The sequence below is a fragment of the Ochlerotatus camptorhynchus genome, unplaced genomic scaffold, assembly GCF_037179485.1.
Source record: "Ochlerotatus camptorhynchus isolate MF236.1 unplaced genomic scaffold, CSIRO-AGI_Acam_v1.1 ptg000510l, whole genome shotgun sequence".
Lineage (NCBI taxonomy): Eukaryota > Metazoa > Arthropoda > Insecta > Diptera > Culicidae > Ochlerotatus > Ochlerotatus camptorhynchus.
In genome coordinates this window covers 904,081-930,539 of record NW_027040994.1, presented here as the reverse complement: position 1 = coordinate 930,539, position 26,459 = coordinate 904,081, and the positions used below count along the sequence as shown (strand labels likewise).

At 38.3% G+C, this 26,459-nt stretch overlaps 2 protein-coding genes across 2 annotated transcripts in view; one reads left to right on the top strand and one right to left on the bottom strand.

Annotated features, from left to right (window-relative positions):
- LOC135712869 (acetylcholinesterase) overlaps window positions 1-26,459 on the top strand; it is a 273,865-nt gene that overhangs the window by 19,003 nt on the left and 228,403 nt on the right. The gene's annotated exons all lie outside the window — the stretch shown is intronic.
- Window positions 1-26,459, bottom strand: part of LOC135712874 (fibroblast growth factor receptor 4-like) — a 90,456-nt gene that overhangs the window by 20,835 nt on the left and 43,162 nt on the right. The window lies entirely within an intron of this gene.

The window sequence follows — 26,459 nt, the reverse complement described above, 5'->3', positions numbered from 1 at the left end:
GATTTATCTTTAAGATAATTAAATATAACATTTGAACCAGGTTAGGCAACAAAAACGAACTGGTTATAATTATATTCCCTCTAGAGATAACAGTTGCTGCACATCGATATAAATGTTAAAAAGCTTAATTATCGATATCTGATCAGTCCTATTACTGACTTTAAACTAATGACCAAAAGTAAAAAAAAAGATAAGCCTATTGTACATTTAATCATAAATTTCTGAGCTGTTCCGGTTGGCAAAGTAATGATGAAGACTGTATTCAAAAAAAGTGAGACACGTTGATTAGTTTGAAAGTTTTTAGCGTGTGAGTTAAAAATTGATGCAATTTTGACTGAAACTAGATAAGCGTGTAATGCTAACGCTGGCAGAAAATCTTGTGCACCATCGAGGAAAATCTGACTGCTTTGCACAGACAACCCAGCGGTGGGCAGGCTGCGGCAGAAAACCGAAGACAGCTGACCCGGTGAAAGCCAGGAAGGTGTTGAGTCTCTTCAAGCGTCGGCCGAATCTTTCGAGTGAAGAAGGTGGATGTTTCCATCTGGTTTGTTAAAAAAACAATGCAACGTACCAAGGTCCGGAAGGCACCAAAACAGAACGACAAACAAAACACGATGGCCAAAACCCGCACCAGGAAGCTGACGAAACCAAGTTGCGTCTTGATGGACGACGAGACTTACATCAAGGCGAACACAAAGCAGTTGCCGGTGCAGGAGGTTTACGTTGCCACATCTCGGTTGGCCGTTTCTGAGGAGGTAAGGAAGAAGAAGGTGACAAATTCGCCAAAAAGTTCTTGGTTTGGCAGGCCATCTGTGGGTGCAGCAAGATGAACCAGCCTTACATTCAGACGGGTACCATCAACGGGAAAATCTATCGAGTGTCACCAGAAGTGCTTCCTACCCTTCCTGCGGTCCAACGGAGGCAGGACATTGTTTTGGTCGGATTTGGCATCCTGCCACTACGTGAGGCCGATGTTAGACTGGTATAGAGAGAACAATGTTGTTTTTGTACCAAAAGACGTCAACCCACCGAACTCGCCGGAGCTTCGTCCGATTGAGAAGATTTGGGCCATCATGAAGGCCAGACTTCGTAAAACACCTAAGGTGAAGAAACACTGGGTAAAAGTATCAAAATAAGTCGGCCCCACCATTGCCCAAAACCATATGCTTGGTGTCAAGGCATGGTGCGGGCAATCGGTTATGGAGCAGAGATCCATTAAAGCAATGAAGTAGAAACCTAACCCAGTGACATCCCGTAACCTTACTTTTTACCTGCACCAACTTTCAAAACCAGATTTAATGCCATATTCATACTCGAATTGGTTGAAAAATACACTTAATCTTCTAGTTTACTCGATATCTATCCATTGCTAGCAATATTTTGATAACTGTTTATGTTTTGAGAGTTAGTGCACAGGTAGATTGAGGTTAAGGAAACGCCACTGCCTAACCATAATGTTGAAGCTTATTACTTGAAAGTTTGAAGAAAACCCGGCTTTACATGAAATGTTGGCGATCATTACATCTCATTGGCGATACACAAATCTCACTTTTTTCGAGTAAAATCTTTATATCAAAACGCGATGTAAATGTTTATTAGAATATTAGTTATTGTAAGTTTAAGGATTTTGCAATAGAGTTAATAAACTTTATAGTGACAAAAGCGGTGGTGTTCCCTTTGTTCTGGTGTGGAAACATGGCGGATATAAAACGATCCAATTTCATAGCTTTTTCTCGCTTTGATATTTGTATCCCTTTAAGGAACAAGCAAAAGATGTTTGAACAGCGACGCGCTCTACAATTTATTTACTCTATTGAGCAGTTTCACGCCAGCTGACGAATCGATTTTATTTTTCTCTCTCCGAATTCCGTAAAACTTCGCAAAATTGATCGCTAGCGGAATGTGCCAGAATCGATCATTTTAACTCTAGCCTATTGTTTTAGAATTTCAAATTCGAGCACGAAAACGACTCATCTAAACTAAATGACGCCTTTTACAAATTTGTAGGAAACTTTTCTTAAAAAATACACATTGAAAAAAATCACAAATTTTCGTCAACAAAATTAAAAAATTTACTGTAAAATCTTAAATAAAAAAAAAACGACATTTTGAACAGTTGAAGATGCTAATTTCAAATAACTAACTGTAGTGGTAATTTTTATACGATAGATGGAGTAGATGAAAGCATAGAGTTGATAGTTCCGTTAGAGTACGGCAGTGTGAAGATTGCATATAGATATTAAAATAGCGAGCTAGAACAACTTTAAAGGAAGGTACAAATCGGTTTTTTCATCTCTCTTTACCAAACTCCCCCTTTGGAGAGGGATGGTGAGGGGTGAAGATTTATAAAATTATTTTCAAAAATAACAATTTTTCTTATATTGGATAAAAGGGTCAGTTTCAAATTGATAAACATCATAGAACATCATCTTATAGTCAAAATGTTTAATGTTTTTTTTTAATGTTTTTTTGTGATTTGTGCATTGGAAACGATATGCTGCGATAAAAAATATGTTTTCTACATGAAAAACTATGTGTGGCAAAAAATTCATATTTTGTTCTAAAAGTTGTTGATCAACAATATAGGCTAATTTAAAAAAAAAATATTGCGTGTCAAAAACGTTAGCACTTCTTTGTTATTGGAGCTTTTAACAGTTTTTTTTATTTGTCGACGAGAATATGTGAGTTTTTATCAGTGTGTATTTCTTTTTTTTCTGAAAAGGCATCGTTTCAATTATGTGAGACGTTTTCGTACTATGCTTTACTGAAAAATATCGAATAAAAAAATACGCGAGAGTCAAAATGACCGAATTTTACAACAAACTTCGTTCATTGAAGTTTAACGGTAATTTGAGAGGTAAAATCTATAAGTTTGTTTATTTTTTCGCTATTTGAGCCAGAAACTGCTCTTTTAAATGTATTAACTTTTTATTATTTGTAATACAAAACTAGGCAATTTTTACCATTTTGTGATAAACGCATTTGTTTTTTTTTAAACTTTTTAACGCCATTTCACAAAAACTGAATCAAACTCTACATTTTTGTTTACTTTTTCATCGAAAGCTGAGATCCTGAACTTTATTTTATGATTGATATGAAATTTGTGTGAGCTCGGAAAAAAATATTGGATCTCGTTGGTTTTGACCAACTTTTGGTGTGTGCTTTCTTTATAGATATTATCTCTTATAATATCGAGCTTATCATATTAGTTGAGTCTAGAATTTTTCAAATTTTCTTAAAGAGATTCTGAAAATGTTTAACGTTGTTAAATAACGAATTAAATGTCTCAATTTACAGAGATTCTTTATCATGAAATTTCCTTTTTTACCTTTTTACAATTAATAGTACAAAACAAATCGGATAAAATACTAAGATACCGATATATAGTTTAGACTTTCGATACCGGAAGTGGTAGACGTGATCAGAGATTTGCATTAGAACAATCCCAACGAGCTCGGCTGGGATTGAGCCCACAAATCATCGGCAGAATGTCAGGTAAAAAATGACATGACGCTGTATGGCTAAGATTGAGAATTCAGGAATCTCGGTTTGTGGCGAAGAAATTATTACTTATGGCAGAAACTGACACAAAATACTTAAACCAAAAACCAAAGATCAAAAATACATTGTTTAAACTAGCTGGTGTTTACACCGATCAATCAAGCCAATAATAAAAAAAATCATCGCCCTAATGATAAACAAATGTATGCACGTTGCGTGGTCTCGGTTCAGACAACCGCAAAGAACCGAAAGATTTCCCTACACACCTTTGATATGACACCTTTAATTAAGCGATATAAAAATATTATGTCAGTTTATGTCATTCACAGCACACAGGGGCAGCGCAGCAGCGTGAGCTCGTCGATATTGGGGATCGTGTGCGAATGTGGGGAATAGCGGCAAGGCCCAACTAACCAAGCGTCATGTTTACAAAACGGTTTTCGTGTTTGATTCTTCGTTCACTTCTCCAGCGCTTAACCTTTCCTATGCATAGGGTAGGAAGGGTATGAACATCCCTCGCAGCAAGTGTGCGATCTCCGGCGCAAGGTAGCTTAAAATGCTATTGTACAGAAGAACAGTTCATGCAATGCACTTGTAAATGAATAAAACAACGTTATTGAAAGTTGTGATTATATCAAATGATTTCTGGAATGAATGTACAGATCTAAATATATAACCGAAACCGTCGAATATTCAAGCATTAAACGTTTTTGCTGTTTTTTTTGACTGCCTGAGCCGAAAACCGTTCATAAAATCGATCACCAAATACCCACTGCGAAGTACAGAGTTACAATAAATAAGACACTTATAAGAAATGTGGCTTACAATTACGTAAGCGATATGGAAGATTTCATACGATATTTAAAATATTTGAATATATTCTATCATCCCTTGACATGGCCCGCATTGTAAACATGGGTTATTTATGGCGCTCTATTTATGTGCATCATATTTAAAAAATATTACATTACGTTTTTATTATGAAATAATTCACACACGATCAGATACAGCATCAGAATAATTCGATTGCACTTCCAGGAGGATTCACTAGTCGATTTTCAGCTTCGCTTTATTTATCAATCTTCGCCTTCAGGTACGTAGGGTAAACGCTCCTATAGTTGCGGTACGTTAGAAGCGTTGGGCTCCTAGTTGTGTATGGAGATACACACACAACTATAGGAACCTAACGCTTCTAACGTACCGCAACTATAAAGGTGTGATGCGGTTGGGGAGGAAGCGCTCGCGCTGCTAGTTTCGTTTGTGAGAAATCATATGCATAGCCACACAGTGGGTTGAAATGTTTAAAATATGAATGGCGGGGATGGATCAGTGTAATAATTAAAGGGTGGTGATATCAACTAAAATGATTCGTCTCAATTTATTAATATAGTTAACAATACCAAAATCATTGTGTTTCAGGAACTTACGTATTCTCGTCAATCTGAGCAGCATTCGCACTACTTTTAACAATTTCTCAGCGTCACGCACACATGACGTGATGTTTCTTTACATTTTTCCGCTGCTTCGGATCGACAAAATGAGGCTGTCAGTTAGCTGAGATTGGCTGTAGCTGATCCATAGCAGCGATTTTAATTCGGCGAAAGGGTCAATTCTTCGAAAAGTTTCATTCAAGCGTACTGCTTCGTTTGATGGTGTACTTCGGGAACCATCCGGAAGAAGGGAATATTTTTCGGGAACGATTGAGCATTCAGCTGTTCCATTTTGTTTGCGAAATGTCGCAAAACAATATCGCACACTTCCTGGGTATCTACTTCCAATCCATCAGGACAAAATCGCTGGAAGAACGCTGGAGTAAAATCTCGTTGCAATGCAAAATTAATAAACTTTGACGTTTAACTTCAATAGGCAACTTTTAACGAGTAAGGATTAAACTAAATGATTTTAGATAAATACAATTCATTCTGCTAGTTTTCAAGTACATGTCCCATTTTATTTAATATGGCACCTAAAACTAGGCCACTTTCTGGGAACTATTTTAATAATTTTGTAAATTCAATAGGATACGATCAGTTTTTATTTTTATTATTGTGATAAGATCGGATGGTATTTATTAATCCTTGATTGATACAGTTTCTAGTGGATTCAGCAAGCAGCAAGGGAAAATGGCTCGACAATGGTTTTTATTGTTGCCATATAGCATTTATTGTTTTTATTTTTATTTTTCTTGATTTGTTTTTCGTGCTGAGCACCAATGCTACAGACGCCAGGGAGGCAAGCTCCACACCTGGACCTTACCTATCGACCCATCAACTCATGGACCGGGGACCAACGGCTTTACTTCCCTTCCGAAGGAAGGCGTGATCAGAGATGTTATGCTTCAGAGCATCCCGGCGCGCCGACTGGGATTGAACCCAGGCCTGCTGGAGTGAGAGGTTATCACGCTTACCACTACACCACCGGCGCCGCTACCATTTATTGTAGATTAAATACGGGTTTCAAATGGTTTTCGATGCTTCATTTTTGCAGTAAATCAATCTTGAAGAGCTTCGAGAATATACCCTTCTGAATCTTCTCCAGCATGAGCCAACATGACAGATTCTAGTCGTAATGTGGTTTAGGTGGATGCATTGATGGCAAAGCAGCCTTCACCAGGGATTTATTAATGTTGTTTTATAGTAGCTTTGTAGTACATCATAAAACTTAGAATGTTACAAGGGGTTAGTTTTAAGAAAACTGCCTGTAAAACCGAAATATTCACTATTATTTAGTCTTAATGCTCTTTCTCATTAGAATTAACGCACTTTTATTTTGATTTTTGTAAATTTAGAAAATGAATTATAATTTCCTGGGATTTGGAAAAATAAAATCCCGAATTCAGAGATTTTTTCAAACCCTAAAGCTCAAAATATTAATATATTTATTTTTGGTTTTGAACCTTTCAAGCAGTCATATTCAAGAAATTGCACACAGCCCACAGCATGACACATCTTCGCCTCTCGGGCAAAGGCGTCTTCGTTTATTACCGGCTGACCGTTTCACGCTTTTCTTTCGTCACTTTGTTCTGTTGACTTGGCTCAATCGAAGAAGAAATAAACACTCCTCAATAGAAATCGATAGCGCATGACACTTACTACCGTCATCGCTGAAATTATTTGTCACAACTAATGAAGTACGAAGCCTTTCGTAAGCTCCCGCACACGAGACAAATCTGATTAGTGATGTGATGAAGTATTTCCTCGAATGCAGACCGGAGATTGGCCGCTGTGCAAATTGCACAGCCTAATTATGTTGTGTCGAAGGAAAATCCCAGGAATTGGCTCAATTCTAATGATGCCCCAATTTGACGACCCCACATAAAAAAAGAAACGAGCCAAGGCGATGCGAGCAAATTTTCGTAGAAATGAAAATAACCAAACGTCTGAAAGATACACGCCATCCAAAGCAAGAGAAAACATTCTTCCACTTACTGACTGAACGGGCACTCCTTGAGGGTTTCTGTTGGCCTGTGGAACGTACAAGTCCTATCAGGATCAAGTCGAACCAGCGGACGAACAGGAATTCGGTATATTTTCTCCTGGGAGTCTACCTTCGTTTCCAGTTACGAGAATCACAAGAGCCTTGGTGGTTGCTGTTTAATTTTGAAATTGAATAATCGACGTTCCGCTCGACGAGGTAGAACGAGATGGGGCAGAGAGACTCAGAACTTGAGATTCCTGGAAAGTCAAGAAATTCCGAAAGCTGTGGAGATGACGATCACCTTCACGTTCTTTCATTCCGAACGGCATATATAGGTACCAACCTACCTACCTGCCATGCAGACCAAAAGCCCACCAACAGCCAGAAGAGCACTCACATACTCACCTTCCTGCGTGGATGGAAAAAGGCAGCAAGTGAACGAGGTGGAGAACAAACCTAAACGGAGTGAACATCGATTTTCGCTTGTTGTTTCCTTTTATCACTACCGCGCGCAGCACAGCACCTTTAGCCGACTGGAAGCTGGTCATAAGAGGAACCGAAAGGCACAGATGATCGATTTAATTTCGGTTCCTCGTTATCCGTTTATTCCGCGAATTCACGCGCTCGACAACCGGGAACCGGAATGAGGATAGGAAAAGTCGCGGCAAATGTGATTTATGTTTGGATGCTACCAAATGGCTATCGGAAATCATAGAAAGGCATATGGGGAAAGTTTGTTTTGTGTGTCTACATTACAGATATTGTGGGAATGTGAATCTCTGATGAGAATCTCTGATCACACCTTCCTTCGGAATGGAAGTAAAGCCGTTTGTCCCCGGTATATTAGTTGATGGGTCGATAGGGGAGGGTCCAGGTGTGGAAGCTGCCTCCCTGGCGTCGATAGCATTTGTACGGAAAACAAGATCGACGGAAAACAAATCAAAGAAAAACGAAAAACTATTTAAGAAAATAATAATCTTAATACCACCATTAATAATCGTAAAATCTACCATGGGCAAAACAGTTTCGTATTTCTTGGTTATATTAAATGTATGGGAACACTTTGGTGCCGATGGGAGAGCAATTTAAATACTGTAATGATCCCATTTTGTCAGGCCCTGTCTTGAAAATCTTTTCTAATATTTTACGAAACCCATACGCATTTTAGTGGTCTTATAACACCAATGTATAAATTAAACATCCATCTTGAAGATGAACCGGTTTCGTGAAATTATTGAAAGATAAAAGTCTGATGAGCAGAGAGGCTGACAAAAACGTCATTACTGTGTGATGTGCATTAAACTACATACACACACAAAATAATTTAAAAAAATCGATCTTGTTTTTTTTCTAAATGCGGTCTTGAGCTATTTTTGTCTGGATTTGAATAAGCAAGAAGGATCAGATCACTTTATTGGTGAACAAATTTAGCGTTTTTCCAGTTCAAATCTAAAAAAAAGGTTTATATTAGTAAAAAAGTGAAAAACGAAAGTAGAGAGATTGAATTAGGAAATTGTTTAAGAAACCTTTAACTTGATACAAGTGAGGGAAAACTGTTTGAACACTCCGTAGTGTGTACTAACAGAAAACTTCAAAAATGGGTTTATGAAAATTGCTAGGAACATTAGACTATGAATTTTGTTTTCACAATCTGTTATTTATAAAAACATCTTAGATTTTGAAAAAATAATATTGTTTTTTTTTTAATATGTAGGATTGAAAAATACTAAGAATGTGTAATTCTGTGAAGTTCTCTGATCATACTTTAAGTAATTGGGACTTTGACTTGCCTGAGAATCTCAGAGCTGCAGTTTTTGGAAATTTCCAGAGTTTCTAGTTAAGTTAATTCAACTGAACTGAGGTTCATTGACCATCTTTGATGTTCTCGAAGCTACTCGGAAGTTCGCAAAATTCTCATGTAAATTAAATGTTCTGAACTTCTGCAAAGTTCCCTAAATATGAATAACGCTTTCTAAATTTCACAGAAGGTGTCTGGACTTTTCTAAAATAACCATAACTCTCAAAGTTTCTCGAAATTTTCCTGGGATTCATGGAGCTGCACAGAATTAATCAAACTAAACTGTACAGATCATAAAACTTCCCCGAAATATTGTCCTGAAGTTATTGGGACTGTCCTGAAGTTTCCACTCCTCAAAGTATCAATAAGCCAAGAAAATTTGTTGTCTTCTTAGATTTCTGAGAAGATTTACATGTACATTCTTTTTAATCTCATCATGAATCAAAATTGAACTCTCAACAGATGCGAAAGATCGATGTTTTGTGTTTTTTTGAGTCCAACTTTATGCCATGATGGCTTGCAAAAAATGTTATTGCACATGCATTTTGTTTAGAAAATAAGAAAAAAAAATTATTGATTTGATGATTTTTTTTTTCGGAACTGTAAACTTCCTTTTAAGATCTCTGAGCTTGTCTGAAGATCTCTGGACCTAAGTTGTCTGGACATCTTGGAATTCCTATAAAGTATTCACAGTTTATCTCAACATCTTTAACTTCTCTGAAGATTTCATGACCTCGATGAATTTTTTAGAACTTCTCAAAAGTTTTCCAAAAGTTCCAAAAGTTCCCTTGAAGCTGATTGAACAACCTTGAAATTCTTGAAACTTCTCAGAAGTGGCCGAAGTTTTATAGAAACTTCAGATATTACCTTATAATCCCGCAGTCTGTTCATGTATGTTCCCCGAAATCCTCGATATTTACCATCATTCCTCGGATCTGCTTTAAAGTTCCTGAAACATATGTTGACCACTCTGATATTATTATCGACAGGCCGAAGTAAATTCAATGGCGTTTGAATGGCGTTTCAATGCAGTAGGACTAATTTAGAATCCATAGGCTGAGTTTGGAGTCAAGAAGCAGTGTGAGATTTTTAACAATATCTCAACAATTTGTTTCTCTTTAGCAAATCTTACGGTACGTACGGAAAGGTGAATAAAGGTCTGCAGTGAAAACATTCCATTTTGTGAAAAAGAAATCAACACGAAAAATAGAGGCAAAGAGCGGGTTGTGCTTAGTAGGCTAAAAATTAGATCTAAGCCCTATACATAAATAAAATCACTTCACACACAGCTGCCTCGAACTGCAGTTGTACATTTCGGTGTGGTTCACGCGATTACCTGCAGCTTGGACAGTGCCTTTTGTTGTAAGTGTTGAAAGCATAGAAAAAATCACGATAGTGGATCTTAAAAACATTGAATTAGACTAAATTTGATTTTTTTTTTTTTAGGACACTGGATGCATATCTAATGGAGGATTTCTGCAGAAAAACCTGTTTTCATCAAGTTAAAGTCGGAATAAGCAAACCATTATGAATTGCTGCATAGCCCCAAGCAATTTGTTTTCCTTTATGCTGATGGAAAGACAGTGGAAGTACGCATGTCGCCTGAGGACATTCAATACCTACGAGTGTTCGATCTACCTATATCAATAACGAATATACTATCTTTGGTCCAAAAACTTAAGATGGTGGGCCCACATTCAAAATGGCTGCCTCTACGGAATGGGTTCGATAAAATCGATATTCACCGCCATTTTGTATTATTGACTCTAGCATATAAATGATATTCGAAGAATTATTGTTTATCATTGGATATACTGAAAATTGTACAACCTAATGCATCAATCCTATGATTTCCAACCTATGAGCTGAAAAAATATCAGTACCTACATCTTAATGAGAAGTAAATCCCACATTGCAAATTGTCTGATCAAATCCAGAAAATCATTAGTTACTCAAGAAATTGCAACCTCATCATTACAGTCCCCTGATCTGGCTGGATTGACGTAAATGCTATCATTATCAATTGTATGGATTCATGCTTGTATATTTCCATGTCAACGTTACTAGACACGTGTTGAATTTCTCGATAAACGTTGACATGTAGCTGTTTGTATTTCCGATTTTATGGCATCGTTGTGCGAATTTCTATGCAACCTAATTATTCCATAACCTGGAATTTCAATTTAATACCATGGCGCATTCAATTATTGGCTGATTAAATTACTAAGGAAAAGCTTCCGTATCGGAAATCGGCAGGGCAACAGCATGTATTTTAAGCCTTTGCATATATTTGACCACAGGGTTTATCAAATTCTTAGCGAACATTTTAGTTGATTCAAAGCTTAATGATGATGTCAATGTTTTGCTGCATGGATCAATGTTTGCCTGGATAAACTTCTATTTAATAGTCAATGCTCGTTGAGTTAGGTATCCAATCCATTTCGACCCATCTTAGTGAGGAAAATTAGGTCTTAGTCTTAACAATAGCTCTTAAATCAGAGTATGTACTCTGACAATAGATCCCGTAGCCCTATTATTTAGTGAACAGCTTCTGTTATGTATCTTGTAGCCATTGTCATCATCCAATTGGTTGATGACACGGAGTTTTTTTTTTCAAAATAAAACATCGAGTATAAATAATTCCCTGTTTTACAGTGCACCCACTGACATAATCTCACGCAATGCTGCCGTTGATGTACAGCTGCATATTCGTCATGCGCGCATATCCGCCTGTCTGTTTGTCATTACTGTCTGTTGTGACGCGGTTCATTTCTCGGAAAGTGGAATATTATTGTTTACTGCGAATAATGATTATTTCGTATTTTGTGCTTCCCACCCTGACACCATCTCACCCCTGAATCTACGAGCGGTGCTTTTATTGCTTCTCGGTATAGCCATTATAAGAGTGCAGTACCTATATAATACTGGCTACGTTGGAACTGCTTATGGTCACCGTTTATTTGGTCTTGTCGGATTATGATTGATTTTCCTCTGAACACAGCTAGAATATTTATTACGTTTCAACCAACTTTTTTATGTCGGTCATCTTCAGAACTTTATTACAAAAAAAAACACACACACACACTTAATTACAAACAATTTTTGAATTTTTGGATTACAAATACTGGCTACGAATGATGGAAGCCTTCCATCGACCGGTTGTTGGCACATGAACTACGGTTTATACCTACCGAAAACTAATTATTTTCTGAATTGTTCCCCATTTCAGCAAAAAAAAAAGTTAATTATCATTTTGCTCAATCTATTTTATTTAAAAGAGACTTTTTAGCAGTCACCCTCCAGAAAGCTGGTCCCATTAATTAAATTTAAAATAATCATCCAAATTTCCGGACCGACCATCAAATCAAACGTAAACAAGTTGTGGCTTGTTTGCGCGTGTATCTACAAATCGACCGGCCAAAACACACAAGAAGAAACTCACGAAGATCCTAAAACTTGGCGAACAAAAAATAAAGATGGTTGAAAACCAAACTCAGGATACAGTGGACGAACAAAACAATAATCTCTCAGAGACACCTTTCTCTTATCGCATCGATCCGATCGGGCTCCAAGAGTGACTTTTTTTTTCATTCAAATATTCCACCGACCCATCCATCCAGCAGCGGGAAGCGCCCGCAGCCGAGCTAAAAGGTTCGAATTCATTGAAGGAGAAAACATATAGAGTGAAGCAGAATGAATGTCCAGACTAAAGTGCACCCCATACGACAGAAGTTTCTTCAATATTTCCGTCAAAATATTCACGTCTATCTTTCTAACAATATTTTTGCTTGGTCCTCAATACTAGGCTACTCTAAACTAGATTTGTTATATCCATTTGACTATTCCGAGACCAATGACAGCTTTCCTGACAAATATTATTGATAATACTTTTCAGTATCGACAATATTCTTGCTCGTGTGGTGGGCACTTAAGGAAACGTCATTGTCATTATTGTTCGTTGCTGGTTTAGAACTGTTACGAACAGCAATAAACGAGAAAACATTTAAATAGACGACGCGATGGATCAATGACATTTATATAAGGTCCGGGCCAACAGGCAGCTTGCTGGTGTTAGAAGCAAAAATGTTGTAAACATTGCTGAACATCTGCGAACAGATAGATATACGTCACTGCCAACATACTGAGAACAGACAGAAATACGTCACTGCCAACAGCTGTTTCGTGTAAAAAGATAAACAATGCAATAAAATACGAACACCACTAAACATTTGCACATTTCACTAACACCAATAAGCCCTTTGGCCCAGACCTTATGTAAACGTCATTGGCGATGGATATCCGATATCGCGGAACTGGGCTGAAATGAAAGTGGTTCTCGAAAAGTGTTTTGATAATATCACACAAGGGCTGCAATGGGATGTTGGCAAAAGTGAGTTGGACACAGCGTGATTAACAAGCTGTCACAAACGGCAAGAAAACTATCTTTATAATATTTTTGTTCAACAGATACAGATGCATATCCAAAGAGAAAGAAGGCCGCTGGGTAGCTTTTTTTTAATGTAAAGCTGTTATTCGGGTAATATACAGTTCATATTATTTGAATGTTACTTATGGCTGATGGGTTGTACGAGAAAAGTTCGAATGAGAGAAGGTAGAAGAGTTAATGGTCAAAAGCACAAAAGGTCGAAAAGCAAAAAAAAAATGGTTAAAATGAACAAATGTAATTGTCATGGCCACAAAAAAAATAAATGCAGCAAAAGCAGCGTAATGTTAGTTCATGCACTGTATTAAGGATAATTCTGTCCTTTTTGGCAAGTTTTATTACACCATATTTTCAACACGATTGAAGTGCATCCAATCAAAATATTTTTTTTTTGCTATATGTAGTTCAATGAGACAACTAGGGGCGTCGCGTTATCTTACTTTTTACCCGTGCATCAACTTTAAAAACGTGATATCTAGCAATAATTACATTCAAATCGATTGCAAAATGCACATAATCTACACAGCAAAAAAATAATTTTGATATCACATCAAAGTGGATGCACTACAATCATGTCGAAAATTTCATGTAATTTTTATGACCACATAAATAAACAAATGCAGTAAAAGCAGCGTAATGTCAGTTCATGCATTGTATTAATGATAATTTTGTCCTTTTTAGCAAGTAATACTACACCATATTTTCGACATGATTGTAGTGCATCCACTTTGACGTGATATCAAAATTATTTTTTTGCTGTGTAGCTGAGGAGATGAAAGTATAGAGATGATAGTTCCGTTAGAGTACGGCAGTGTGAAAATTATATATAGAGAGTAAAAAGCAAGCAAGGACAACTTTGAGGAGGTACAAATCGGGTTGATTAACATCTTCAACTATAATATTCTGAGATTTGTGAACGTTTTGAGTGCTGTTGCACAGGTAGATTGAGGGCGGTGCCATCGAGGACAACATTTCTAAGGTGATAAAGATTGAAATGACAAATCTTTAAAAAAAAAACTGCTTAAAATTGATATTCTTAATTTATAACATTTCATCTTTAATATAAATATGTGGACTTCATTTTCTGATGAAAATTAAGATTATTTTGGAAATAACTTCTAAACCTACTATAGCAAAACACTGAACCTCCGTTTGCAAAGTCTTTTTTTTTTACGCAGCATTCAGTTTACGGCACTGTTTTTTGTACTAAGTAAATCCCAAATACGAAGCCAATTCCAAATATCGAGTTTTTATGCTATTCTGGGAAACTGATAAATACTGTGATATACCTCACAATATGGATATTTCAAGACCAACAATTGAAATGGCCTTAACTCCATTTTGTAAACAAACCTTGTAAGGCCATTTTCTGGCTTTGTAGCTGTCTTCGATTCCCGGTCCGGTGTAGGAATTTTTCGGGTTGAAAAATTTCTCAACTTCCCTGGGCATATGCTCTTCTTATCGATGTCACGGTTTTCACGGTGAAGTGACAACTCATCAATCACGGTGAAGTGATGGCCGTGTAAATCAAATGGGAGCAACAAGTGGTCACTTCACTTCGTTTTCACCATGAAGTGACACTCGTAATAACGGCCATGTAGTATGATTGTACTTGCCACACAATTATACTAATGCAAAAATGGTACAGGCATCGAAAGCTCTCGATTAATAACTGTGGAAGAGCATCATGTCGAACTAAGTTGACAGCACGCAATAAGCTAATATGCAATAAACAATAATCTTGAAATGCAAGGAAGAAGAAGACCAATTTATTTTAGCATTTCTTTAATCCCGTCGAGTGTTAGTTTGGAACGAGTTATTTTTTTAAGAAGTAAATCTAAAATAAAGAGTTTTTTACGCTCTTATTGTAATTATTTTTTTTTCTCTATCTGTTCGGGTCATAATCACTGCGACCAAAACATTGATCTTTTGTGATATGTCCGTGTCCTTTCTTTAGTGCATGTCGTAGTACCTAATTACTATGGAAAAGTAATAAAGTATTCGTTATCGAAACAGTTAAGTCATACATACTTGCTCTTCTCACAAGAAGCTAACTAATTTGTGATGTTTCGCAATATTCAAAGCGTTCAAAGACCTTTCCAAAGACGCGCCCGCCATCTCATCAATCAAAATAGGTCTTGCATGAATTCTCATTTAATGGCGATGTTCGGCATCATTTGAAAAATTCTGGGATCTCCTCAAATATGCACCTTCTCAGCAATCAAAATAGGTCTTCTTAGTGAGAAAAACAAGCGATGATATTGATATTTGACCATGCATCGGAACCAACCTTTTATTGTATACAATCTTAAAACCAAGGTTCATAACCGTCAAAAAGAAGAGCTTTGGGTCAGAGTTCGATGTGGAAGATCTTACATCCCGTAGCATACCACGAAAAGGTGATCTACCCACGTTACGGGGGGAATTATTGGACTTACGAGCCTCCGGTTTGGTGCGTAAATGGAGGCTTCAGTGTACTGTGGGGTATTTGACAGTATTTTTCAGTTTTTATAAAAGCGGAAGCTCCAAGCTTGGATATCAAAATGGCGTAAGATATGGATCTCCGGGTCCTACACATCATCCCCCATATTATGGGGTATTTGACAATGTTTTCATGAAACTTTTTTGTGACCCTCGAATAATATAAAAACGAATGTCATGTTCGCGGAATTATCTTGGCGTGTTCAGTGTAGGTGGCAGCATCATGGATCTCATTTTACAGGAACACCTTCAGCACACCTCGTAGACCGGAGATACGTTTGACACCGCCACGGCGAGCCAAACGACTGCTTTTGCTGCTTCTTCTGCCTGCTCATCACGGCGTCCGAATGAGTTGAGGCTAGAGAGCAGTGTTTTTTAAATATTTTTTTCAGGTTAAAGCAGAATGATTTGCAACCAAGTGGTACTCGATTATGACGACTAGGTTTGGGAAGAACGTTTATTTCATGAAAACAGTGATAAAATTATCGCTTTTATTTGTACATTGGACAATGCTTGACATTAGCACTTTTTCAATAGTTTCGTGTTGAAAATCTTCAGTTGGAAGCATTGCGTAGAAATATTTCTGATAGATTGGTGATATAATTATTGAAATTGGTCCAGGGGCAACTGAGTTATTAATGTTCAAAATCTTTCATAATTTTGTTACATGTTCCAGTTTCGGTTTTCACAAAGTGTACCCCAGTATAGACATTAAAGACGTAGTCCTACGTAAAAAAAACTATATACTTTACAACAAAATACAAACTATATTCATGCATTCAATAATTACAAAATTTCTTCAAGATAAAAGGATCGGATATGGCGCGAAAACATGTCCATTAGCCATCTTATTTATGTGTTGATTTGAGTCCTATCTCTTTCGCATATTTAGCAATTTTCCTCTTTAACCATCTTATTTATTATTCCATAAAAACGCTAGCTTTATATAAAACATTACAAATGTGTTAACAAAACTAAATCTTGACATAGCTTAGACACAAACCAGCTTCTTCGCACAAGATTATCCTATTTGACAACACATGTTACCTAATGTTTACAGATGACAACTTATTTAAAAATTCATTTTTTTCCACAATATTTACCGCCAACTCAATTGGAAACAAACGCACAGCGTTACACACTCCAACGACTATGATGTGATGTGTCCGACGTTTCAGCAGCCATGGGTTGTGACCACGAGGAGTACTGCTGGCTGCTACCGACAAGAAACACAGCTGCTTTTGTCAACAGCTAAAAGAACACTTACACTGTTCTATTTAAAAGTGAAAAAGTTACAGGGACAACTACCGTACTTCTTTCTTCTTCTTCTTCTTCTTCTTCGTCTTCTTCTTCTTCTTCTTCTTCTTCTTCTTCGCATTTCAAGCTTATTGCATATCGCATATTAGCTTATTGCGTGCTCTCAACTTAGTGTTCTAGATGCACTTCCACAGTTATTAATTGAGAGCTTTCGATGCCTGTACCAATTTTGCATTGGTATAATTGTGTGGCAAGTCCAATCATACTTCTATGCCCAGGGAAGTCGAGAAATTTTCCAACCCGAAAAATTCCTAGACCGGACCGGGAATCGAACCCAGCCACCTCCAGCATGGTCTTGCTTTGTAGCTGCGCCTTTACCGACTGAGCTAAGGGAGGCCCCAGGGGGGGGGACAACTACCGTAGACCCCCGCTAATTCGAAAGATCGAATTTAAACTTCTACTAGCCCTACGAGCATCATGAAAGAAACTCTCTGGTAGCCTTGCTATTTTATTTTGATTCTATGCTCCGTTTCACTATATTCTATTTCGGTTTACTTCATCCCATAAATTACGTTTGACTAATTTTAAAATTGCCCACAGTGTAGATTCACGGTGTTCAAATCAGATAAAAAAGAATACTGTAATATCATATTACAGTATCCCTTCGATAAATCGACACTCTTTAATTCGACTCTTGATAACTGGAAAACTAATCCTGGTAGGCCATCAGTCAGCATCAATGTACACTAAATGTTCGCTATTTGAAAGGGACTTTTTGAATATGTTCAAAATATCAGATTATCGAAGAAAAAATGTTGATCACTGTTAAAAATTGTTTGTCCAGCGCCTATTTTTTACGCTTGTCAAAAAGGGATGAAGGAAGATGTGATTTATATAAAAATCAAACAGACGAACGCTTAGTGTAGTTGTTCATGTTTTCAGTTCGCAGGGTGTGACATCATCGGATTAAAATGATAACCCCAACAGTCCGACCACGATTATCTCGAATTAACGAGGGGGAACTGTAGCTGGTCTGTTATTTCTTTATATCGAGCCAACAGTGTTGCTAAACAAAATCTAACGTAGATATTTAGCAACACCATAAAGGGTTATAGCGGTTATTTGAGGCAAGTTTGGTTTTGTAAAATAGGATAACTCAAAATTGCCGAAAAGAAGATTTTACTACAATTTTGACCGTATACAAATAGTACGAGTTCAAATCTCACCCCCGGACAAGTCACAAATGACCCAAGAGTGCTAAAGTGACTATAAAAAAAAAAGTACTGACAAATTTTCTGATTTGATTAAAAAACAGGGAGCGAGGAGCTAACCCCAATTTGAACTATCCATTCAGGACACCGTCAATCTCCATTGCTATCTATGAGATCATTCCCGTACCATTGAGTCACCTCGCACGCAAACAACAAACCATTTTTGACGTAGGACTACGTCTGTGATTTCTATATGAGGGTACACTTTGTGAAAACCAAAAATGGAACATGTAACAAAATTATGAAAGATTTTGAACGTTAATAACTCAGCTGCCCCTGGACCAATTTCAATAATTTTATCACCAATCGATCAGAAATATTTCTACGCATCCGTTTAATTTAAGACTTTATCATATTTCAAAATGTAACTATTGAAAATTGCACGAATATGTACCAGTTGCTATGATTATCACCGTTTGCCTGCGAAAAGCGATTCCCCTAACACAGATTTCAAAGTTGAATTCCATCCGGTCTCACCAAACAGTGTTTATTCAATCACCGCGTGGTGAGCGGTGGTATTCTCCAGAACACAACGATAGGCTCCCCACAAGCAGCTAGCTATCAAGGCTGGCCTCAATCGCTGATCGGATTCAGTTCCAATCACCGTGTGTGGTGGTGTCCGGTCGTCGGCATTAGCAGCAGCAGAAGTGCTTTCAGCGCGTGGCTGCAGCCCACATGAGCATCCATAGAAGGAGTAAGAAGCCGCACCGCTATTGATCGGAATCTGTAGCTCTTCGTGAGTCGCTGTGGGCCATCTATGTCAAGTGCGTCATACTAAAGAGTATAAATAGAGATAACCCCGCTCAAATTCCTATTCCTACACTGAGGTAAATAAAATTAAGAATTTCATAAGGCTCGACTTATGAACAACACATATGAATTTCATAAGCGTGACTTATTAATGATTTTCGGGTCACATGAGGTAGCTCTTATACGGCTTTAACAATTGCATTTTCCCAAGCGTGGAAATACGAGTGGTCAACACACGGGCCCCGTAATCTCTGTTCCGAATTAATTATTTTTTTGCCAACATTATTTTTCATAAAGCAAATCAATGAAATTCATACTGATTTCTTGAGGGCTAAATTTCATAAGTGTTTCTTATAGAATTCTTACGTTCTTTTGCCTGCGTGTACACAAAATACAAGCTCCTATTGCACTTAACAAATAAGATTTATTATATAAGACCACGTAGTCCTACGTCACCATTGCGTACAACCCCATAGGGCTGTCCCTTGTAGTTTTTTTCCTGGAATATCAATTCCCTTTATGCTGACTAAGACGTCAGCGAGGTGAAGAACGACACGTTTCCTCGTCCCCCTCCTCTTCCGCTTTGGCTATTGATGCGAGAAAGCAAAATTCGCCCATTCAACTGCTCAAAAATAGCAAAAAAAAAAGGAACCATAAAATGAACAGCACGATAATAATATTCATTCTTCTGACGGTTTGTGACGTTCCTTCTCGGCTCTCGAAATCTGATGCTTTCCTGTCTTCCTCTACCTGTACAGCAGTGTGCCAATTATGCTTCCAAGCACTGGCTGCCACTTAGCCCGCTCGATCCGTGTTGCAACGAAAGGGGGGAGGGGGCAAAACTGAAGCCTAGCACTGCACTTTGGCAAAGAAACGAAACGCACCTCAACCAACGGTGCTTATTATTGATTTCTTTTAATGAACTGTCTTCCTTCGCCCCTTTCGCGACGTCTTCGGACGGAGGGGCAGAGAGTTCTTCGGACATTTCCTTCGTGTATCACGTTTTGCATTATTATAAGAATTTTATATCATTATGCACCGGGTGGAGTGGCTGGTTGGGCGAGGAATGCCCGGTTATTGCATCGGATTGTCCAAGTATACGACGAGCAATTTGTTGGTTATTATTTCCCCTCTGGTTCGTTTTTTTCCGGCTTATTAGTTGATTATTTCTTGCCTGTTGCAATTTGCATCCCGTTGCCAAATGACACAGGCTGTTCGACCGAACCAGGGTGTGGGGGGGGGGACGTTTTCCCGGTGGGAGATTATAGCGTTGTGAGCTATATTTTGGGATTTCCGTGAATTTTGAAAATTAAATTGGTTTTGCATGTGAAAATTGGAGTACTTTTTTATGACAAAGATCTGCGGAGGTATTTTAGGTAAATTGCACGTGTTTTCCATTATTTATATAAATTGAATTCTGTTTTAACGTAATTTTAGATTTTCTCTTGATGTAAGAATAAATACAGAAAGTGAACCCAGAGTGCAACAATAAAATCCTTTTGACGTTGAACTACGTCTTTGTCGACTATACTGGGGTGCAAATCAAAAAATATGTGTGGTGAAATAGTGTTAGGCTTTGAATGCTTCTAACTTTCTCACTTATAGATTAAATTAAAATCCAAATACGCCAATCGATAGGATATTACATAACAAATCTGCTAAAATACATATTTTTCCAATTTTCTATTATAAAACCCCAATTCAAAACTGTGAAATTATGATATTTTCATCGCTATTTTCATGAATTAAACTTTTTTTCTCAAACCCAGTCGTGATAATCGTGTGCCATTTGGTTGCACATCGTTCTGATTGAACCTGAAAAGATATAACAGCGCTTCGGTCATGCCTCTGCTCATTAAGCACTATCTACAACAGATGCTTGGAACTGCACTACTTTCCAAGCATCTGGAAGGTAGCAAAAATCTTACCAATCCGCAAACCCGGAATTGCCTTCAAGCTACAGACCAATCAGCCTCCTTTCAGCGCTGAGCAAATTCTTCGAGAAACTCATTCTCAATCGTTTGCTCAAGTTTGTCGAGGAAAACAACATTCTCCTACCGAAACAGTTCGGGTTCAGGAAGGGGCACTCTACCAATCACCAGCTAAAGGGTGTCCACGATGAAATTGCCACACTATGAAATTGCTCTAACTTTTTAACCGTTGGGTAGAATTTAATGAAAATTTGGGTGAATTTAGTTCATAGTGCATTATTTACATCCTGCAAGTTTTAAAGTCCTGTGATCAAAACTCGCGGAAATGGAGTCGAAAGAACAGCTCATGCGTGATAAAATCTTGCGCATTCATCACGAGAACAAGGATCTCTCGCATCGTTCCATCGCTAAAACGTTGGGAATCGCGAATTCCACGGTGTCGCGAGTGATTAAGCGGTTCGAGGAACGGTTGACCACCGATCGGAAGCCCAGAAGTGAAGGAAAAAGTATTCCGTACAACACCAAAAATCACAACCGCGTAGTTGGGGCCTTCAACCGAAATCCGAACGCCTCCGTTAGGGATGTGGCTAAGAAGCTGCACCTAAGCCGAAGTTTTGTCCAGAAGGCCAAAACTAAGGCTGGGCTTCGAACGTTCAAGGTACAAAAGGCCCCTAATCGCGACGAGAAGCAGAACAAGTCCGCCAAAAACCGTGCCAGGAAGTTGTACCTCAACATGCTGACGAAAGTTGAATGCTGCATCATGGACGACGAAACATATGTGAAGGCCGACTTCAAACAGATCCCCGGCAACCTGTTTTTCACGGCCAAGGATAAGTTCAGCGTTCCGGAGCATGCCCGCACTCAGAAGATGTCCAAATTTGCGAAGAAATTCCTGGTTTGGCAAGCCATCTGCACGTGCGGGAAGCGGAGTGCACCTTTCGTGACCCAGGACACGATGAACGGACAGGTGTACATAAAAGAGTGCCTCCAGAAGCGGCTGCTTCCTCTCCTGAAGGCCCACAACGTCCCAACAATCTTCTGGCCGGATTTGGCCTCATGCCACTACTCCAAGGACGTGCTGAAGTGGTATGCGGACAATAAGGTCAATTTCGTGCCGAAAATGTTCAACCCTCCCAACACTCCGGAGCTCCGCCCCATCGAGAAGTACTGGGCGATTATGAAGCAGCACCTTCTTAAACGACCTAAGGTAGTGAAGACAGACCAGGAACTGAAGAAAGTATGGGTTTACATGCAAAAAACGGTTGATTCACAGGTTGTGCAGAATCTTATGGCCGGGGTTAAGGCCAACGTGCGGGCATTTGCGTATGGACTGTAAATAAAATACGAGTAAAATGGTAAAATGAAGTTTAATAGTTATTTCTCAATCCCTGAAAATTTGATGGCAATCGGATGAAAACTCGAATTTTGTGAATCAATTTTGTGTGTGGCAATTTCATCGTGGACACCCTTTAGTACGGTGATGAATAACATCCCGAGATAGGTAACTTCGGCAGACCACTCAACCCTTGTGCCATCCATGATTACAGTACAAAATAGAGCCGGTTTGGACGATTGCCGATGGAGGAATGTTGTGTTTTGGAGGCATTGATTTTAATTTTCCACGTGATGGCATAATCAGCAAAGGCGTTAAGGCATCGTTGAAATTTGTTCGTTATTTCACGAGGCAACCTTCCTTTGACGGCTATTGCGGTATCATCTGCGAACAGGAAAAACACGCAACCGTCTCCGAGGGGAGGAATGTCGGAAGTATAAATGCTGTAAAGCAAGGGGCCTTAAACGACTTTTGCAGGAGATAGTTACGGGTGATTTTAACAAGATGTAAAGGAAAGTTGAAGTAACAAAGCTGTATCCAAGTCCACAGCCATGGCATTGTTAGACGTTGAAACAGCGTTTGACAATCAAGGTCGCTCAAAACAGAGTGCTGAGGATGATCCTTGATCGTCCCTTTGACACAAGAATTTCAGACCTACACCAAGAGGCGAACGTTCCAAAATTAGATTTCAAAATTGATGACATTAAGACTAGGTTTGTGCAGAAATGCAATACATCAGAACATGCTTTGCTAAGCAATTTGTATATAGTAGGTTAGGTGAATTTAGTAGTTATAGGTTAGTAGTTATAAGTAGTCTCCTTTTCTTCTTTCAAAACAAACCATCCCACCACGGTTGTCATACTCTAAAACAGGTCTGATAGGACTACTTTAATAAATTTTGTATGGTTATTTGCTTACCGCTTCGGACGGCGTGACACTTGATCCTGTAGCAAGCAGAAGCAAGTCAGCGGGTAAAGGTGGATTACGGCGTGATCACCTTCTCACAACCAGCGATGGGCTGGAATGAGACTTGGTTCACGTTTAACTAAAATAAAACGCGGAAAAGTTATATATGCAAAACGCCCCCCCATAACGACAACCCGAAGATGACATGGACTTTGACGATCACGATGATTAAGAGGGACAAAAATCATTATCATCATCCAACGGTTCTTTCGGAACACCAACATCATTTGAAAATGGATATCTCTTTCTTCATAAGCAATGTCTATTTTTGTTAAAAATGGTCAAAAATAGCGAAAATTTCTGTCGTACTAGCGCCAGATTTTCGTTCAATTGTGTTGGAAGTTGAGTTTAAATCCGAATAAAGCTGAGGATTTCATTAAACATTGTGATCAATTTCATTCAAAGTTGCAACCAATTTCTTGACATTTTTTTATAAATCTTATTAACATTTTTGACCAATTTCTGGAAGAACATCATGATCATTTTATTTGAAAATTATGATCGGTGCTTCCTGAAGCTGTGGTCAAAAGCTAAAATTAGTGAAAAATTATGATCAATTTTGTTAAAAGTTGTTAAAAATATGATTTGAATGGTCTATTTTCCGAATTGTTTTGAAGTAGTGCGATTTGTCTATTGTTGCACAGCTAAGCACGTGCTTTTCAAAATTTTGCGTTTTCATGAAATTGAAAACGTTTTTGAAGTAGGAATTGCTCAAGAACCTTTGAATGTGATTCATGGAGGATTTCCAGACCTCATCAGCAATTTATATCGGTAAACACAATCCGTATAATTAATCTTTTGAATGTGTCTCAGTGCCCAATTGAAAATTGCACAATGAAAAAACAAAGATTATTGAGCATGGACATAAGCATGATCGACCGGCCTTAGCTGCTGCTCCATTGCTGCAAATATCAATTGGTGTTGCACAAATAACCGATAGAATTCACATGGGATCAGGAATAGAGAACCGCACAGTCGAGTAAACACACCAATCTATGTGTTTGCACGTCACTATGGAGCACCTCAATGACTTCGATTTGGTTAATTTTAAAGACAACATGGACAACCCTTCTAGTTTTGTAGAAAGCTGAACAAGGAGCGGAGAAAGCCGATAGTGTGACACAGGGAGACCAAGAGCAAGAGTTTACGAAACCTTTTTAGATCAATCCAGACTAGTCAACGCATCTAAATCCGAGTGTTCAACTTAAAGGTGAAATCTGTAGTGCAATATGTCAGCGAGACATGAGATCTGTTCCCGTACTTGATTTTTAGCTTTTGCTGAAAGTTGTTGTAAGAAAATAATATGCTGTCAACAATGTCAATTGACATAGGATAGGTTCCGTATTTTATATTCAAATTCAGAAAAATGCAACAAAATCTTGCGAATATACAATGCTTTCACGCATTTGTGTTTTTGCGTGTTGTTACTACAGTTGTGAATGACGAGTATGTAAGTAATTTAAACTTTCAAGCCACTTACAGCTGTCACCTGGATTGCATTAGTTATCCTTACCTGAAAGTAAACAAACAGAAAATGGTTTATCAAACACATTGCGCATACACAATTAAAAAATTGCACACATGTCGGTAGGAAGATTCCCTGACATTATTTAAAAATTAAACCCACTGCAAGACAACTTTTCCCGTCGCTAACAAACTGCTGAAGTCAGCCGTTACATAGGGGAAACGCTCCTATAATTGCGGTACGTTAGAAGCGTTAGGTACTTATAGTTGTGCATGGAGACTCAATACACTACTATAGAAACCTAACACTTCTAACGTACCGCAACTATATGAGCGGTTACCCTATGTATATACAGTTGTTCGTGTTTGAAAAATTGCCGCCGTGACTTTTTCTTACTTACCTCTCAAACCCACACGTAATGCCCAGTACAAAGGTGTCTTCAGACCTGAGCGTGCTTGGTGTGCGCGGGGCGGGATTTGCGTTGGTAAGAGAGAGTGAGAGAGAAAAGAACTAGTTGACTATCTCATACCAATGCAAATCTAACTTCGCTCCACTCAAGCACGCTCAGGTTTGACTACAACTTAATACCTATTAAAGATAGAAACACCAGTCACACACCAGAGGCAAAATTACAAAGAAACGAATCGCGTTCTGCACGTGCTACACACAACAATTTCGCTTTCAATTAATGATGATCAGCGTAAAACGGGGCAAACGTCACATCGTCGTCTCTCCATATCCGTTGTCGATCCGAGCCAGGAATGAAGACGATAACGGCAGCGAAAAAGGAGTGCAAAGTTCAACACAGGTCATCCATTTAATTTGCATGCATGCGGAGAAAGGAGAAGCTTGATTGATGAAAAATAAATGCAGGGTTTGGTAGTTGGTTGTCAGGAATACAAATAATATCGTAACAATCAAGGATTGTTGAAGTTTTGGAATAGAATAAATAAACTAGAAGAAAATTTGTAAAATGCCTTGCCAGCTTCGCTTGCCTATGATAATCGTAATATTACATTTCACTCTGCTCTTTAAAACGCGTAAGTTTTTTATATGATATCTCGGGGGCTTCAGATAGCCTAGTTGACGGGTTCCAGGTCCAGTCGAGAAAATCTTGGGGGTTGAAAATGTAACCTCTTCCCTGGGCATAGCGTAGCTCCACAATATACAAACTCACGAATTGGTTGGCCTAGGAGCCATCAATTGATAACTGAGATGTGCATCAAGAACGCTAAGTTTAGAGCAGGAGAAATCTCGTATAAGAGCGTCAAGGTAAGGAATAAGAAGATTTTATATTTTGTGGACAGAGCCGGATGAAATCGAAAAAATTTTTTATTTAGATTTGCAACTCTTAAAGATCTTTATCACCTGTCGTACATAGTAAGTAATTGAAGTTAAAACAATAATTTTCGCCAACAATCGATGCGAAACTTTAATTCCAATCAATATGCATTAACCATCGTATGTAACAATAGCAATGTACCATCATATCCAACGTCTTCCTGGCATAAGAAAATAAAATTCATAAATCGATCCCGCATGTCCATACACACTCGTTTAGCAGTCCCGAATGATGGTGATGCAAAGACTATGGGGGATTCAACTAGTCAACCAACACGTAGCCTCCCAACTAAATCCAGCCAAATTATAGCCCGCGCCCTGTGGAAATGATTAATTCATCGAGAATGTTTGTCCATAAATAAAACAGTAGCGTGTGGCGCGCTGTCCGTAGTTTCCCGAAATGGGAGGTGTTATTTTGACACCAGTCCGTGCTTGGTGGGCGAAGACCGGATTGCCAAAAAGGGGTATATAATAAAGTTATCGCAAGTTATGTCTACGTGACCA